The sequence below is a fragment of the Bubalus bubalis genome, chromosome 11 (assembly GCF_019923935.1).
Source record: "Bubalus bubalis isolate 160015118507 breed Murrah chromosome 11, NDDB_SH_1, whole genome shotgun sequence".
Lineage (NCBI taxonomy): Eukaryota > Metazoa > Chordata > Mammalia > Artiodactyla > Bovidae > Bubalus > Bubalus bubalis.
In genome coordinates, this window is record NC_059167.1 from 64,927,506 (window position 1) to 64,944,219 (window position 16,714).

The 16,714-nt window shown below is 41.0% G+C and overlaps 1 protein-coding gene across 2 annotated transcripts in view; it reads right to left on the reverse strand.

Annotated features, from left to right (window-relative positions):
• TMEM62 (transmembrane protein 62) overlaps positions 1-10,416 on the reverse strand; it is a 45,270-nt gene extending 34,854 nt beyond the window's left edge. The window contains exon 1 of one of the 2 annotated variants that reach the window (XM_044925141.1): positions 10,265-10,416. The gene's annotated coding sequence lies outside the window, so the exon portion shown is untranslated. The remainder of the gene's footprint in view (positions 1-10,264) is intronic. The other variant, XM_044925140.1, reaches the window with a different exon arrangement.
• Between the last annotated feature and the right edge of the window lie 6,298 nt (positions 10,417-16,714).

The window sequence follows — 16,714 nt, forward strand, 5'->3', positions numbered from 1 at the left end:
ATGACTCAGTCTGTGATACTGTTATAGCAGCCTGAATGGACAAAGACAATAGTGGTGTGTGTGTGTGTGTGTGTGCGTGCACAAAGTCATGTCCAGCTCTTTTTCAACTCCATGGACTGTAGATAGCCAGGCTCCTATGTCCATTGGATTTTCCAGGCAAGAATACTGGAATGAGTTGCCATTTCCTCCTCCCTAAGATCTTCCCAACCCAGAGATGGAACCTGTGTCTCCTGTGTCTCCTGCATTGCAGGCAAATCCTTTACTGCTGAGTCACTGGGGAAGAGACCAAGACATTGAGGTAGTACATAATTACAAAACCCTGACATAGAAAGAACACTGAGGGACACTGAGATTAGAAAAGAAGGATTGTAAAAATAGAAACTACAGAATCTGATTGTGAAGCAAGAAGGAAGTGGGCAGGAATAACCTTTACAAGTACTGACATAGCCCCAAGACATGACATAAACTGATTAGAAACAACTAGGTCCAAGATCTTTTAGGAGATACTAAAAGATGCTGTTAAAATGCTGCACTCAATATGCCAGCAAATTTGGAAAACTCAGCAGTGGCCACAGGACTGGAAAAGTTCATTTTCATTCCAATCCCAAAGAAAGGCAATGCCAAAGAATGCTCAAACTACTGCACAATTGCACTCATCTCACATGTCAGCAAAGTAATGCTCAAAATTCTCCAAGCCAAGCTTCAATAGTACTTGAACCATGAACTTCCAAATGCTCAAACTGGATTTACAAAAGGCAGAGGAACCAGAGATAAAATTGCCAACATCTGTTGGATCATTGAAAAAGCAAGAGAGTTCCAGAAAAGCATCTATTTCTGCTTTATTGATTACGCCAAAGCCTTTGACTGTGTGGATCACAACAAACTGTGGGAAATTCTTAAAGAGATGGGAATACCAAACCACCTGACCTGCCTCCTGAGAAATCTGTATGCAGGACAAGAAGCAACTGTTACAACTGGACACGGAACAACAGGTTAGTTCCAAATTGGGAAAAGAGTACGTCAAAGCTGTATATTGTCACCCTGCTTATTTAATGCAGAGTACATCATGAGTAACGATGCAGAGTACATTATGAGAAATGGTGGACTGGTTGAAGCACAAGGTGGACTCAAGATTTCCGGGAGAAATAACAATAACTTCAGATATGCAGATGACACCACCTTTATGGCAGAAAGTAAAAAACTAAAGAGCCTCTTGATGAAAGTGAAAGAGGAGAGTAAAAAAGTTGGCTTAAAGCTCAACATTCAGAAAACTAAGATCATGGCATCTGGTCCCATCACTTCATGGCAAATAGATGGGGAAACAGTGGACACAGTGACAGACTTTATTTTGGGGGGCTCAAAAATCACTGCAGATGGTGACTGCAGCCATGAAATTAAAAGATGCTTGCTCCTTGGAAGAAAAGCTATGACCAACCTAGACAGCATATTAAAAAGCAGAGACATTACTTTGCCAACAAAGGTCCATCTAGTCAAAGCTATGGTTTTTCCAGTAGTCATGTATGCATGTGAGAGTTCAGTTCAGTTCAGTCCAGTTCAGTTGCTCAGTCGTGTCCAGCTCTTTGCAACCCCATGGACCACAGCATGCCAGGTCTCCCTGTCCATCACCAACTCCCAGAGTTTACTCAAACTCATGTCCAGTGAGTCGGTGATGCCATCCAACCATCTCTTCCCGTCTTCAATCTTTCCCAGCATCAGGGTCTTTTCATGAGAATTGAGCTATAAATAAAGCTGAGCACTGAAGAATTGATGCTTTTGAACTTTGAACTGTGGTGTTGGAGAAGACTCTTGAGAATCCCCTGGACTGCAAGGAGATCCAACCAGTCTATCCTAAAGGAAATTAGTCCTGAATATTCATTGGAAGGACTGATGCTGAAGCTGAAACTCCAAAACTTTGGCCACCTGATGTGAAGAACTGACTCAAAGAAAAGACCCTAATGCTGGGAAAGATTGAAGACACGAGGAGAAGGGGACGATAGAGGATGAGATGATGGATGGCATCACCGACTCGACAGACATGAGTTTGAGTAAACTCTGGGAGTTGGTGATGGACAGGGAGGCCTGGCCTCCCAGATTAATATCCTTACCAGTATTAATCTGTACATTTTTGTTTGGCTCTTTTTTGTGCTTAAAATACATCATTTTTAACCAATCAGTTTAAAGGTCACAATGTTTAGCTTAACATCTTTATGGCTTCTCCTGATCCTCCTATTAAGTTGCCTCTCTTTTTCATGCCCCCTAGCCATTTTACGGGCTTCCCTGATAGCTCAGTTGGTAAAGAATCTGCCCGCAATGCAGGAGACCCAAGTTTGATTCCTGGGTCAGGAAGATCTGCTGGAGAAAGGATAGGCTGCCCACTCCAATATTTTTGGACTTCTCTTGTGACTCAGCTGGTAAAGAATCCACCTGCAATGCAGGAGACCTGGATTTGATCCCTGGGTTGGAAAGATCCCTTGGAGAAGGGAAAGACTACCCACTCCAGTATTCTGGCCTGGAGAATTCCATGAACTGCATACTCGGTGCGGTCGCAAAGAGTCAGACATGACTGAGTGACTTTCACTTTTAGCCATTTTACAATGGACCAGATGTATGGGCTAAAAATTCATGATCACTAGTTGTTTTTCCCTCAGGTATATGGGAAGTTAATTACTGAAGTTAATTACTGCCCTTCCCTGGATCTGAGTGCTGATAATTTATCAGACCAAGGACACATTCCAGGAATTCGGGACATAGGGTATAGCTTTAGGTTAATGGAGCAAGATGTTTATTGAAAACAAGAATGAGGTCTCAGAGTCCTACACTGACTGCCTAGCAATTTCTACCTATTACTTCATCTTTCACTAAATTATTTCTGCCATGAGCCATCAAGAAGCTGAGCTTCATTAAGTCCCAAGACCAGTGTGTGATCTCAGTCATAAGAATGTGGGTTCAAGTCCCAATCTGAGTTGCACAGTTTCAGTTGGATATCTGAAGGAAGAACACAGTTAAAGAAGACAGTTAAAAGTTAGTGCTAAAATTTGGAACTTTAGTGATGAAAAAAAAACTAGGGCTATACTGTATGTGTAGAGACATATATGAATAAAGTTTTTGTTTTGTCTAACACTGCACTCAGTGGTAAAGAATCAACCTGAAATGCAGGAGACAGAGGAGATGCAGGTTCAATCCCTGTGTCAGGAAGATCCCCTGGAGAAGGAAACAGTAATCCACTCCATTATTCTTGCCTGGAGAATCCCATGGACAAAGAAGCCTGGCAGGCTACAGTCCATGGGGTCTCAAAGAGTCGAACACAACTGAGCACAAACATACACAACATGGACATCTTAGTCCATTCAAGCGGCTATAACAGAATATCATAGACTGTGTGACTTTTAACTAACAGAATATAGGGGATTCCCAAGTGGCACAGTGGTGAAAATCTGCCTGCCAACGCAGGAGACAGGAGACATGGGTTTGATCCCTAGGTAGGGAAGATCTCCTGGAGTAGGAAATGGCAACCCACTCCAATATTCTTTGCCTGGAAAACCTCATGCACAGGGGAGCCTGGTGGGCTACAGTTCATGGGGTTGCAAAGAGTCAGACATGACTGAGCATCCACAAACTCAACACTGCTCTACTGAAAAACACCTAGATGGGCATCTTTAAAGCAAATTTGGAAGACATGATTCAGATAATCTGATTTAAAATACAGGCAATGTAGCATATAAAAAAAATGCATTTGGAGAGGTTTTACAGTCCATAGGGTTGCAAAGAGTCAGACACGACTGGTGATTGAACAACAACAACAAGACTTCAAGGATATGAAAATCATTTTCGAGAAATGGAATACAACAAGAAGTTATATGATGGATAGGAACAGACATTTTGGACAGAGAAACATGGTTTAAAGTTACAAAGGCCAGCAGTTTGAATTTCAGGTACTGAATTACACTGAGTGAAGCTGCTTCACTCAAGGTGTTTAAAGTGAAACAGAGCAGGACCTTATGGGGCTCTCTGGGGTACAAAAGTGTTCTGTGTCTGTTTCTTGTTTTAGGAAACAGACTCCATTCGGCCTCCTTGACTTCCCCTAAGTTCCAATGTCGTGGTTCCTCATGAAGAAATATATACATAACAATACCTTTGAGTTCCTCTGCAGGAACTAAGGCTCCCACCCAGGTGAAGGATGGTAAATTCAGATGGGAGCTCAAGATTCTTGGAATATTGCCCTAGTACTTCCTACAGCCCTCATCCCAAATTTTGCCTATAAGAACTCTTCCCCCCAAACCAACAAGGAGTTCAGGGGTTTTGAGCATGAGTCACCCATTCTCCTTGCTTGACCCTGCAATAATCCTTTCTCTGCTCCGAGTCCCAATATTTCGATTTACTTGGCCTCACTGTGCATCAGTGAATATGAAATTTGTTCAGTAACAAAAGTGAACAGAGTTAGGAGATGGTGGAGCAGAAGGATGTGCACTCATATCCTCCTGCAAGGGCATCAAAATCACAACTAACTGTTGAACTACCATCAACAGGAGGACACTGGAACCTACCCAAAAAAGCTACCCCATCTAGAAAGACAAATAAGCTGCAACAAGATGTTAGGAGGGGCACAACAACAATAAAATCAAATCCCATACCCACCAAGTGGGTGACCTACAAACTGGATAACAATACCAGAGAAGTTCTCCCACAGTTATGAAGGTTCTGAAACGAATATCAGGCTTCCCAGCCTGGGGATCCAACAAAGGGACTAGGAATCCTCAGAGAATCTGACCTTGAAGGCCAGTGGGATTTGATTCCAAGACTTCCACAGGACTAGGGGAAAGAGAGAATCCAATCTTGGAAAGCACAAACAAAACCTTGCACCCACCAAAACTCAGGAAAGGAGCAGTGACTCCACAGGAGACTGAACCAAAACTACCTGCTAGTTTTGGAGGGTCTCCTGTGGAGGTTTCGGTCAGCAGGGGTTCACCACAGGGACAAGGGCATTGGCAGCAGCATTCTGGGAAGGTCCCCCTTGGCATAAACCCTCTTGGAGGTCACCATTAACTCAACCATGGTGACAATGGGGGCTCGTCACCTCAGGCCAAAAAAACTACAAGGGAAGGAGTGCAGTGCAGCCTCTGGATTAAATAAATCCAGAGATAATTGGATTAAAGCTTTACTGAGCCAGGCCCTGCCCACCAGAGCAAGACCCAGTTTTTTTCACCACCAGTCCCTCCCATCAGGAAGCTTACAAACCTCTTAGCCTCCTCCATCAGAGGGCAGACAGAAGAAGCAAAAATAAACACAGTCCCACAGCAACTAAAACAGAAGCCGTAGTACAGAAAGTTAATCAGCATGAAAAAGCAGAAAGTTATGTCCCAGATGAAGGGACAAGATAAAACCCCAGAAGAACAACTAAATGAGGTGGAATACATACAACATTCCAGAAAAAGAATTCAGAATAAGGATAGTAAAGATGATTCAGGATCTTGGAAAAAGAATAGAGGCAAAGATTGAGAAGATGCAAGAAATGTTTACTGAAGACCTAGAAGAAGTAAAGAACAAACAAACAGAGATGAATAATAGGCTAGAAGGAATCAACAGCAGAATAACTGAGGCAGAAAAAAGGATAAATGACCTGGAGGACAGAATGGTGGAAATCACTGCTGCAGAACAGAATATAGAAAAAAAGAACAAAAAAAATGAAGACAGCTTAAGAGACCTCTGGGACAACATTAAACACACAAACATTCACATTATAGGGGCCCCAGAAGGAGAAGAGAGAAAGGACCTGAGAAAATATTTGAAGAGATAATAGCTGAAAACTTCCCTAACACGGGGAAGGAAATAGTTGACCAAGTCCAGGAAGCACAGAGAGTCCCAGGCGGGACAAACCCAAGAAAGGACACACCGAGACACATAGAAATCAAACTGATATAAATTAAAGACAGAGATAAAATATTAAAAGCAACAAGGGAAAAATGACAAAAAAACATACAAGGAAACTCCCATCAGGCTACCAGCTGATTTCTCAGCAGAAACTCTACAAGCAAGAAGAGAATGGCATGATATATTTAAAGTGATGAAAGGGAAGAAATTACAACCAAGAATACTCTACTGTTGGGGGCCAGAGTGAGGCACTCCGCCCGTGGCAAAGGTCATGAGGAAGGAGGCGCGACATACGCAAAGGCGGGATTGAGCCTCAGGAGTCCCCCTGGAAATCCTCGAGCATCTACCCCCATAACCAGAGCCTGCCTGCTTTACTACTTTGTGCTCCCACCTACACCTCTGACTTTACGGGAGGCTGTACCCCACCACCTCTTTCGGAGAAGGAGTTAACCTAGAGCTCCAGTTAATAAAAACTCCTGGGAGTGACAAGAGTGTTTTAACCTACAAACTCCTCTGAAGGTTCTCTAGCCTGCCTGACAGGCTTGTCCGGCCACATGTGATTGCTCACAGCCTCCCAACCGTGAGAGGCACGAGATGCTTTAAACCTTCTAAAAACAGGTTCCGTAGAAAAGTTAGAAAACTATTAGTATAAGTATAATGGGCTGATTAGAAATTGTATTGGTGAAGGGTTTTTCATTTGTTGAGCCAATGTTTGCTGTTAAGTCTCCATATCCCCTGCCCTTATACACATTAATGAATATATAGAAGAAATAAGTATTAACCTTTGATATTAATCACGTTAGACCTTAGGCTAAGTAAATTCTTTCCTTAACTAAAACCCATTACACCCTCACCCTATAGGAATGTAACTTTATTTGGGTGGCGTCTGTTTTAAGAATAATCACCCCTGGAGAAATAAGTGTCCTGGTTGACTGACCGCTGTCACAAGGAGAGGGTCATAAATTGTCAGCAAGCCCCCTGGCCAGAAGATGATGTAACACCCCTAAGACCTCTGTATACATTTGTATGAAGCACCTGACTTCATACAGCAGTCAGGACTGCTGACCCCGCGTGACTTTTGCATAACATCTCAGTGTATAAAAGTAGACCATGGAAAATAAAGAATTGGGATCAGTTTCTTGAAATACTGGTCTCCCCATGTCGCTCTCTCTCTCACTCTGGCTGAGTCTCCATCTGGAGCGCGGAACCCGCCTTGCTTACTAATTATGCCTGGGCTTCTAAGATCCGACCGGGGAGGCCTCAGTGTCTCCTCTCCTTTGGGAGAACGGAAGGACGCCTGCGGCCTACGTAAGTGGTGCAAGCTTCTTGTCTTGAAGTTTTATTGGTCTCTCGCGTAAACCAAGCTACTCAGCCTCTTTTCTCCACTGAATTTTCCTACTGAGCTATCCTCATTCTATTACTCTTTACATCTCTAATTAATATCTAATTGAAGCTATTGTATCCTGATCCTCACCGACGCCGTCCCCACTTCGAATACCCTGGATCAGCCGGGGCTGGACCCCGGCACTCTACCCAGCAAGATTCTCCTTCATATTTGATGGAGAAATCAAAAGCTTTCCAGACAAGCAAAAGTTAAGAGAACCTAGCACTACCAAACCAACTTTACAACAAATGCTAAAGGAACTTCTCTACGCAGGAAACAAGAGAACGAAAAGACCAAACTACAGAAAATAAACCCAAAACAATTAAGAAAACAGTAATAAAATTGTTACCAGGGGGCTTCCCTGGTAGCTCAGATGGTACAGAATCTGCCTGCAATGGAGACCCAGGTTCAGTCACTGGCTGGGGAAGAGAGTCTGGAGAAGGCAATGGCAACCCACCCCAGTATGCTTGCCTAGAGAATTTCCATGGACAATCCATGGGGTCGCAAACAGTCAGATACGACTGAGTGACTAACACTTTCACTAGGATTATACATATTGATATTACCTTAAATGTAAATGGATTAAATGCACCCACCAAAAGATATAGACTGACTTAGACTGAACATGTGCACATATGCACTGCCACTTACCACATCACTCTGCTTGACCCCCCCAAATTGTATGTGATTATTTTATATTGTTAGGTTAATCGTGTTCCCATTATGCTTGCAATTGTAATTATCTTTTATTTTTTGTCTATTGATTGTGAAAACTCATTAACATATTTTACTATTGTGATTATGTAACTATTACTCACTTAATACCATTGTATCATGATTGGTCAACAGAAAAATAATAGAATTCTATTATCACCAAAACTACCATTTAATAGAAAAACCTGCAATCACTTTTTAAAATCCAGATGCATATCAAAATTATCTTGGAATTTTTTGAAAAATACTAATGCCCAGGTATTGCTTTTTTTTTTTTTTCCCAGAGCTCCAGATATGTTTCTAATGAACAGCCATGTTTAAAAACAACTGGACTATATGAGAATCTTTTACTTTTATCTAGTTTGTTTCACTCTTTCTATTTCATATTCAGTGCTCCCATTTCACTTAGTTTATGTGTTCCAATTTTTCCATTTCTTTTTTTTCTTTTTGATGTTCTTTCTCAAGCCTTTATCAGTCATAGTAGAAAAGCTTTAGTATACACATATATAATATGTATAGTATATGTATTTTAGAAAACTTAAGAATTTTTGCCTAACTCAAAAATTTATGACATTTTTATTTCATTTGTTTGACTCAGTATGAACAGAATGCTAGATTTCTAATTTAAAAAAAATTGACATGCAACAAACAACAGAGGTTTACTGTATAACATAGGGAACTATAGTCAATATCTTGTAATAACCTATAATGGAAAATAATTTCAAATATATGTGTATATGTAACTGAATCACACACACAAAAAAGAATTCTACTTTTCAAAATTTAGTAATGTTTATCTTTTTACCAGTTTTTCTAAATGTCCTAGGGACATCTAATAACAACGTATGAGATACAAAATTTTAAATATATTTGCATTGAGTATGATTAATGTAAGTAGAAATCTATTATATTTAAATTATTAATGATATCACTCAAGATGCTCCTATTCTTATTTTTTCTGCACTTGATAAAATATTCTCAGAGAAATGTTAATGTGTCTTACTATGATTTTATATTTTTTCTTTTCCCTTACATTTCTTCTGATTTTTGCCTTATGTAGCTTTGCTTCTTTGTTGTTAGGTGTCTAATGGCTTAGGATGTCTATCTTCTCTGTGAAGTGTACCTTTTATCATTAAAAGTATTCATCTTTGCTTCATTCTTTAAAAATTAATTAATTTTAACAAGTGAAGTTAATTTTAACAAGAAACAGGAATTTATTTATTTAATGATGATAAATGATTCTCCAGAGAGATACTGATTTGACCAGCTAATCGCTACAAATTAGTATAAAAGTTGGTTCTCAGTTCCTGATAGCCAAAAGAGAAAGCTAGATTTCTTGTAATCTCATAAAGTTAGCAAGCAGCAATTCACCATGAGAACAAAATGTCCTAGAACTAAAGTCAAGGGAAAATTTATTACTTGGATATTTCACAATACAATATACAGTGTCAACAATACTCATGTTGAACTATGTAACTCATAAACATGAGTTGTAAAAATTATCATCAGATCACTATTTCTTAAACTAACCTTATTTTAAAATCTGAAATTGTATTAAGTCATTGTTCTTTGAAGTCATCTTATTACTCAAGGAGATCCATTTGCTTGACACACAGTAAGCCAAACACTGAGACTCTGAGGTTTATGACTAAGAAAGAGTTTGTTCACAAGGCAGCCAGGTGAGGAAATGGGAGAACAAGTCTCAGATCTGTCTCACAAAGGCAGGGGGGTGGGGGGGTGGGGGGGGGTGGCGATATTATGGGATTAGCAGGGTGGTCTTAAGCATGGGAAAAGGTGGTTGGAGGTAGGGGAAAAGGTGAGGTAATATGTATTCTGTGCAGCTGCATCTGGGTTACATGTTTCTGTATATTGAAAATGGAACTGCTTTGCATGATTGGAAGGTGGAGTTTTCCAGCCCTCTGATATCAAGAGGCTATTTATCGGACACTTACCCACCCTGAGTTTTAAAGGCCAATGGACCTAACCAGTCCAGGGCTAGCTTGCACCAGGCAAGAGCTAACTCCAAGTTCCTGTAAAACAACTGGGCTATATGAAGCTAGGAGAGTGTGCAATTAACAAGAAAGAAAGTGACTTTAATCAATGAAGGCCATTTACAAGCAGAGAAGTTTTAACAAACTGTTACCCCATCTGCTGCTCCATAAGACAAGCTCAACAATTTTTATTAGTTATCCACTTCTGCTAACTCTATTGAAACTGTGCATCTCTATCTGGGACTCAAACCCAGTCTAAACCCAGAATGGGATGTGAACCCATGGTCTTTTAATTAGAATCACTCACCTCGTGTCTGGACTTACTGAGACTCAGGTTCTTTGATTCTCAGTGCGGAAGGACTTTAGCAAGAAGCAAAGTGATGGCAAGTAGATTTATTAATATAGGAAGCTTGTAAGAGATTCAAGTGGGCAGGCAAGGGGCTCTATCCAGCGAAAGTGAAAGTGAACTCGCTCAGCCCTGTCCAACTCTTTGCAACCACATGAACTGTAGCCTACCAGGCTCCTCTGCCCATGGGATTTTCCAGGCAAGCACTACAGTTTTACCACCAAAGGAAAGTAGGGTAGGGGGAAAGACTGCCTTTTTCCTCATTCTTCAGATAGACATCAGGTTTACATCACTAGCTCCTCCTTCATATTGGGCATGAGAGTGTCTGACCCTATGAGGTCAAACTAGGATTATCACCATGCAGATTCAAATCAGGAAAAGGGTGGTAACTTTTTTTCTTTCACCTAATGACCTGAGATCTCTCTCATGCTTTTATTTATGGATTTACAGTTAGTCAAGCCTGCTTCACTCCACAATGTTCCAATACCTTTCTTGAGCTATCATTAACTTACAGTGGTCTCCCAAAGTTCCCTAGGTTTTCCTCTCTACCTATAGACCCCTACTGGGATTTCTACAACTACCTGTATAACTACATTATTCTATTCCTGTCACTGTGGGGCATGGTTTCAATTTCCATAGAGAGTTAAAGTAGTATAATCAAGAGGTTTGTGTTTATAAAGATTTTTTAAATTGTTTTCAAAATTGTGATAAAATACATGTTAACTGCTCAGTCATGTCCAAGTCTTTGTGACCCCATGGACTATGGCCCACCAGGCTCCTCTGTCCATGGAATTTCCCAGGCAAGAATACTGGAGTGGGTAGCCATTCTCTTTTCTATGGAATCTTCCCCATCCTGGGATCGAACCCAGGACTCCTGAACACATTATATATATGCTGACTGAAAAACTCAAACAACCTAAGAGCAGTAAGTTTCAGTTTTATTCACAGACATTACTGAGAACCATAGCCCAGGAGACAGCATCTCAGATAGCTCTAAGAAACTGCTGTGAAGAAGCAAGGAAGTAGTCAGTATATATGTGAATGTTTTGCTGTGAAAACCATGTAGTCAGGCATAAAAAGATCACTGCTAATCACAAAGAACAGATGTTTCAAGGGAGTGATTTTAGTGCTTTTCTACATGTGGGAAGATGCAAGAATCTGGGGTCATTGAAAGCTTTCCTTAGATATGCATCTTAACTATGTAGGTGTCCTTAGATCCAAAGCACAGAATGCTTCCTATTTTTCTCCATTTTAAATTCCCTTCAGGGTTGGAAACTGCAGTGGGTTGCAACTTAATCCTTGTCAAACTGGAATGGTTGGTAACATTCCTTGTTTTACACACCTTAACAACATTTAAGGGCTTTCCAGGTGGTGCTAGTGATAAAGAATATGCCTGCCAATGCAGGACATAAGAGATATGGGTTCGATCCCTGGGTCGGGAAGATCCCCTGGAGGAAGATCCCCTGAACTGGCACCTCACTCCAGTATTCCTGACTAGAAAATTCCATGGGCAGAGGAGCCTGGCAGGCTACAGGCCATGGGACACAAAGAGTAGGACATGACTGAGTGACTGAGCTCACACCTGAACAATGTTTAAGTGTACAAATCAGTGGCATTGAATACTTTTACCTTGTTGTACAAACATCACCTCCTTCCTTCTTCAGAACTTGTCAGCATTTCAAACCGAAAATGTGTAGCCATTAAACATTAATTCCTCCTTCTTCCCTCCCTACCCCTGAGCCACTAATGGCCACTATCCTACTTTATGTTTTTATGAGTTTATTAAGAGCTTATCTTCTCTATCTCCACTAATTTTCTTTCATCCCCCTTTTCCTTTCACTTGTCTGCTCACTTCACCTTCTTGTCTGCTCATTTTGCCCTCTTATTTTGTCTTGTGCCCAGAAGGTCATTAGACTCTTCTATAATCCAACTCCATTTGCCTTCAACGCAGGTCACAAGTCCTTGCTTTCTTCACGCCTCATCTCCACTTCTTTCACTCAATTCTTCCTTTCTTCTTTTTTCTCCCCCGCAAAGAAACATTATTATGTTCTCATCTTTTTCATCCTCTATCTTCGGTTGTAGCCTTACTGAAACAATAAAGCAGTTTCGGAAAATTCTCAGTCAAGATAACACATTCATTTAAATCCTGTGCAGCCTTTTTTGGGTCTCCCTGGTTTTTTAATCCACATGATTCACCCCACCTACCAGGTCTTTTAAGTCACTGTCCTTTCTTTTATTACTTTATTCACAGAGTTATTTTCCACAATTGCCTTTCCTTTGTCACAATCTCTTCTCCAGGAGTACCTGTTGGTTTCAGGCTGAAGTCACCCTTTTCAGGCAATATAGTCTTGTGGCTAAGAACCTCAGAGAAATCTGTGTTGAAGTAAGCTCTGTCACTTTTTATTGACTAGGCAAATCTAATAACCTCTTTGACCCATTGTTATCTCTAAAATGAGATATCTCAAAACTGTTTAAAGAGTACTTGAGTCAATACATTTGGGGTTAATGGATTTTCTCATGGGTTAACAGCCTAAGCCTTTTCAATCATCAGCAGCTCAGGTTTGTCATTTCCCACATCTCTCAAAAGCTTAAGCTCCTCTGTATCTGTCCTCTGCCATTCTGCTTCTGAGTGCCTAAGCTGCCTTCTGTTCTGAGATCATCAGCTCCCATTTTTAGAGCTTCATATATGAAGACCATAAATTATATCCCTGTAAGACATTAATATGGAAATAGCTCACATATAATTCAATTACAATTCCTCCAGCCCAAAATAATACTACCAAATTCATATGCATTCTTAGGGAAGGAATTTACTGCATCAAAATATAGTATTAAAAAAAAAAACCTTAAGGTAGATATCTTGGAAGCCTCTTGGATCAATGGAGCGTATAGAGCAAGAGCTAAAGAGGAAATGATACAAGAGTTGTACTACCTCTCTGTTACCTGCTAGTTTTTAAACAGATAAACAGATACTTCAGTTCAGTTCAGTTCAGTCGCTCAGTCGTGTCCGACTCTTTGTGACCCCATGAATTGCAGCACACCAGGCCTCCCTGTCCATCACCAACTCCAGGAGTTCACCCAAACTCACGTTCATCAAGTCGGTGATGCCATCCAGCCATCTCATCCTCTGTCATCCCCTTCTCCTCCTGCACCCAATCACTCCCAGCATCAGAGTCTTTTCCAATGAGTCAACTCTTCGCATCAGGTGGCCAAAGTATTGGAGTTTCAGCTTTAGCATCAGTCCTTTCAAAGAACACCCAGGACTGATCTCCTTTAGGATGGACTGTTTGGATCTCCTTGCAGTCCAAGGGACTCTCAAGAGTCTTCTCCAACACCACAGTTCAAAAGCATCAATTCTTCGGCACTCAGCTTTCTTCACAGTCCAACTCTCACATCCATACATGACCACAGGGAAAACCATAGCCTTGACTAGATGGACCTTTGTTGGCAAAGTAATGTCTCTGCTTTTCAATATGCTATCTAGGTTGGTCATAACTTTTCTTTCAAGGAGTAAGCATCTTTTAATTTCATGGGTGCAATCAACATCTGCAGTGATTTTGGAGCCCCAAAAAATAAAGTCTGACACTTTTTCCACTCTTTCCCCAACTATTTCCCATGAAGTGATGGGACCAGATGCCATGATCTTCATTTTCTGAATGTTGAGCTTTAAGCCAACTTTTTCACTCTCCTCTTTCACTTTCATCAAGAGGCTTTTTAGTTCCTCTTCACTTTCTGCCATAAGGGTGGTGTCATCTGCGTATCTGAGGTTATTGATATTTCTCCCGGCAATCTTGATTCCAGCTCGTGCTTCTTCCAGCCCAGCGTTTCTCATGATATACTCTGCATAGAAGTTAAATAAGCAGGGTGACAATATACAGCCTTGATATACTCCTTTCCCAATTTGGAACCAGTCTGTTGTTCCATGTCCAGTTCTAACTGTTGCTTCCTGGCCTGCATACAGGTTTCTCAAGAGGCAGGTCAGGTGGTCTGGTATTCCCATCTCTTGAAGAATTTTCCATGGTTTATTGTGATCCACACATTTAAAGGCTTTGGCATAGTCAATAAAGCAGAAATAGATATTTTTCTGGAACTCTCTTCCTTTTTCCATGATCCAGTGGATGTTGGCAATTTGATCTCTGGTTCCTCTGCCTTTTCTAAATCCAACTTGAACATCTGAAGTTCACGGTTCATGTATTGCTGAAGCCTGGCTTGGAGAATTTTGAGCATTACTTTACTAGCTTGTGAGATGAGTGCAATTGTGCGGTAGTTTGAGCATTCTTTGGCATTGCCTTTCTTTGGGATTGGAATGAAAACTGACCTTTTCCAGTCCTGTGGCCACTGCTGAGTTTTCCAAATTTGCTGGCATATTGAGTGTAGCACTTTCACAGCATCATCTTTTAGGATTTGAAATAGCTGAACTGGAATTCCATCACCTCCACTAGCTTTGTTCATAGTGATGCTTCCTAAGGCCTACTTGACTTCCCATTCCAGGATGTCTGGCTCTAGGTGAGTGATCACACCATCGTAATTATCTTGGTCATGAAGCTCTTTTTTGTATAGTTCTTATGTGTATTCTTGCCACCTCTTCTTAATATCTTCTGCTTCTGTTAGGCCCATACCATTTCTGTCCTTTATCGAGCCCATCTTTGCATGAAATGTTCCCTTGGTATCTCTAATTTTCTTGAAGAGATCTCTAGTCTTTCCCATTCTATTGTTTTCCTCTATTTCTTTGCATTGATCACTGAGGAAGGCTTCCTTATCTCTCCTTGCTATTCTTTGGAACTCTGCATTCAGATGCTTAGTTTCTTAATTAATCAACAAATCAAACATTTGTAACAACACGATATATGTGTATGGCACTTGATAGTGCCAAAGTCATATATGTTTTCTTATTTAATTCATGCAACTACCTAAACAGGGAAATTTTTTTCAACATAGTTATAGATAAGAAAACTGAGGCTCAGAGACTCCATTAGACTTGCCTAATTCTTGGTAGGTTGGAAGTGGTGAAAGTGAAAAGTGAAAGTGTTAGTCATTCAGTCGTGTCTGACTCGTGACCCTATGGACTATAGCCCACCAGGCTCCTCTGTCCATGGAATTCTCCAGGCAAGAATACTGGAGTGGGTTGCCATTTCCTTCTCCAGGGGATCTCTCTGACCCAGAGACTGAGCCTGGGTCTCCTGTATTGCAGGCAGATTCTTTGCCAACTGAGCCACCAGGGAAGTGGTGAATTCAGGATTCAAATCCCAGGCATTTGGAGTTCCCACAGTCTCCATGTGTCACACAGTTTCCCAAGGCCGTAGGCTAAACTGAAGAAGGTAAGATTTGTCTTTGGGCGTTTTTTAGCTGTCTTTTATCAGTGCTTTCTCACCATTCCTGTGTTGGCAACCACGATGTGCCACCCAGATTCCCCTTCAAGAACAAAGGACTTACTTCCCTCACTGCTAGCAGTGCTGCTGGCTGCAATGCCTCAGCGGGAAGGGAATAATTGCCTCTGCTGAAGAGGCCTGCCTTACTCAAGGGCAACTCCTGTTGCCAGGGCTGCCCACATCTAATGACTGATCAATGTGAAGATATAAAGGTCTACTCATCTTGGTCCTGACTCTGAAGAATGAGTTCAGCTTCAGAAATCACCAGAGAGTTGGCTGAGGCCTGCATTCAGATTGCATTGCAGGTCAGCTTCTCCCTCAGCCTAATCATGTTTCTTTCCCATTCTTTCTCCTTCCTACAGGTGTTGATCTCCCTAATAAACCTATATACTAATTGCTGCTTCAGAATCAGTGTCTTTTTGAAACCAGACCTCTAACACCATGTACAATTCATAGAACTTGAATTTCAGGCATCTGTTAAACTGAGCCCTACCGAAAGGTAAACTGATAGGAAGTCATCCTTCTCAGAGATAAGTTGCATTTTAAGAAGGTCTCAGGCTGAAAACTCTAAGATTCCTAGAAAGAAGCCTTTAATGATGAAATAAATATAATAAGTGCTAGTTTCCAAGCTGGATTTGGAAATTATCATGGACCACTGCATGTTTTATGAGTTGATTTTTTTCTAATTGAAGGATAATTGCTTTACAGAATTTTGTTGTTTTCTGTCAAACCTCAACATGAATCAGCCATAGGTATACATATATCCCCTCCCTTTTGAACCTCCCTCCCACCCCTCCAGGTTGATACAGAGCCCCTGTTTGAGTTCCCTGAGACATACAGCAAATTCCCATTGGGTATCTATCTTACATATGGTAATGTAAGCTTCCATGTTACCCTGTCCATACATCTCACCCTCTCCTCCCCTCTCCCCATGACTGTAAGTCTATTTTCTGTCTGTTTCTCCACTGCTGCCCTGCAAATAAACTCTTCAGTACCATTTTTCTAGATTCCATATATATGCATTAGTAAACGATATTTATCT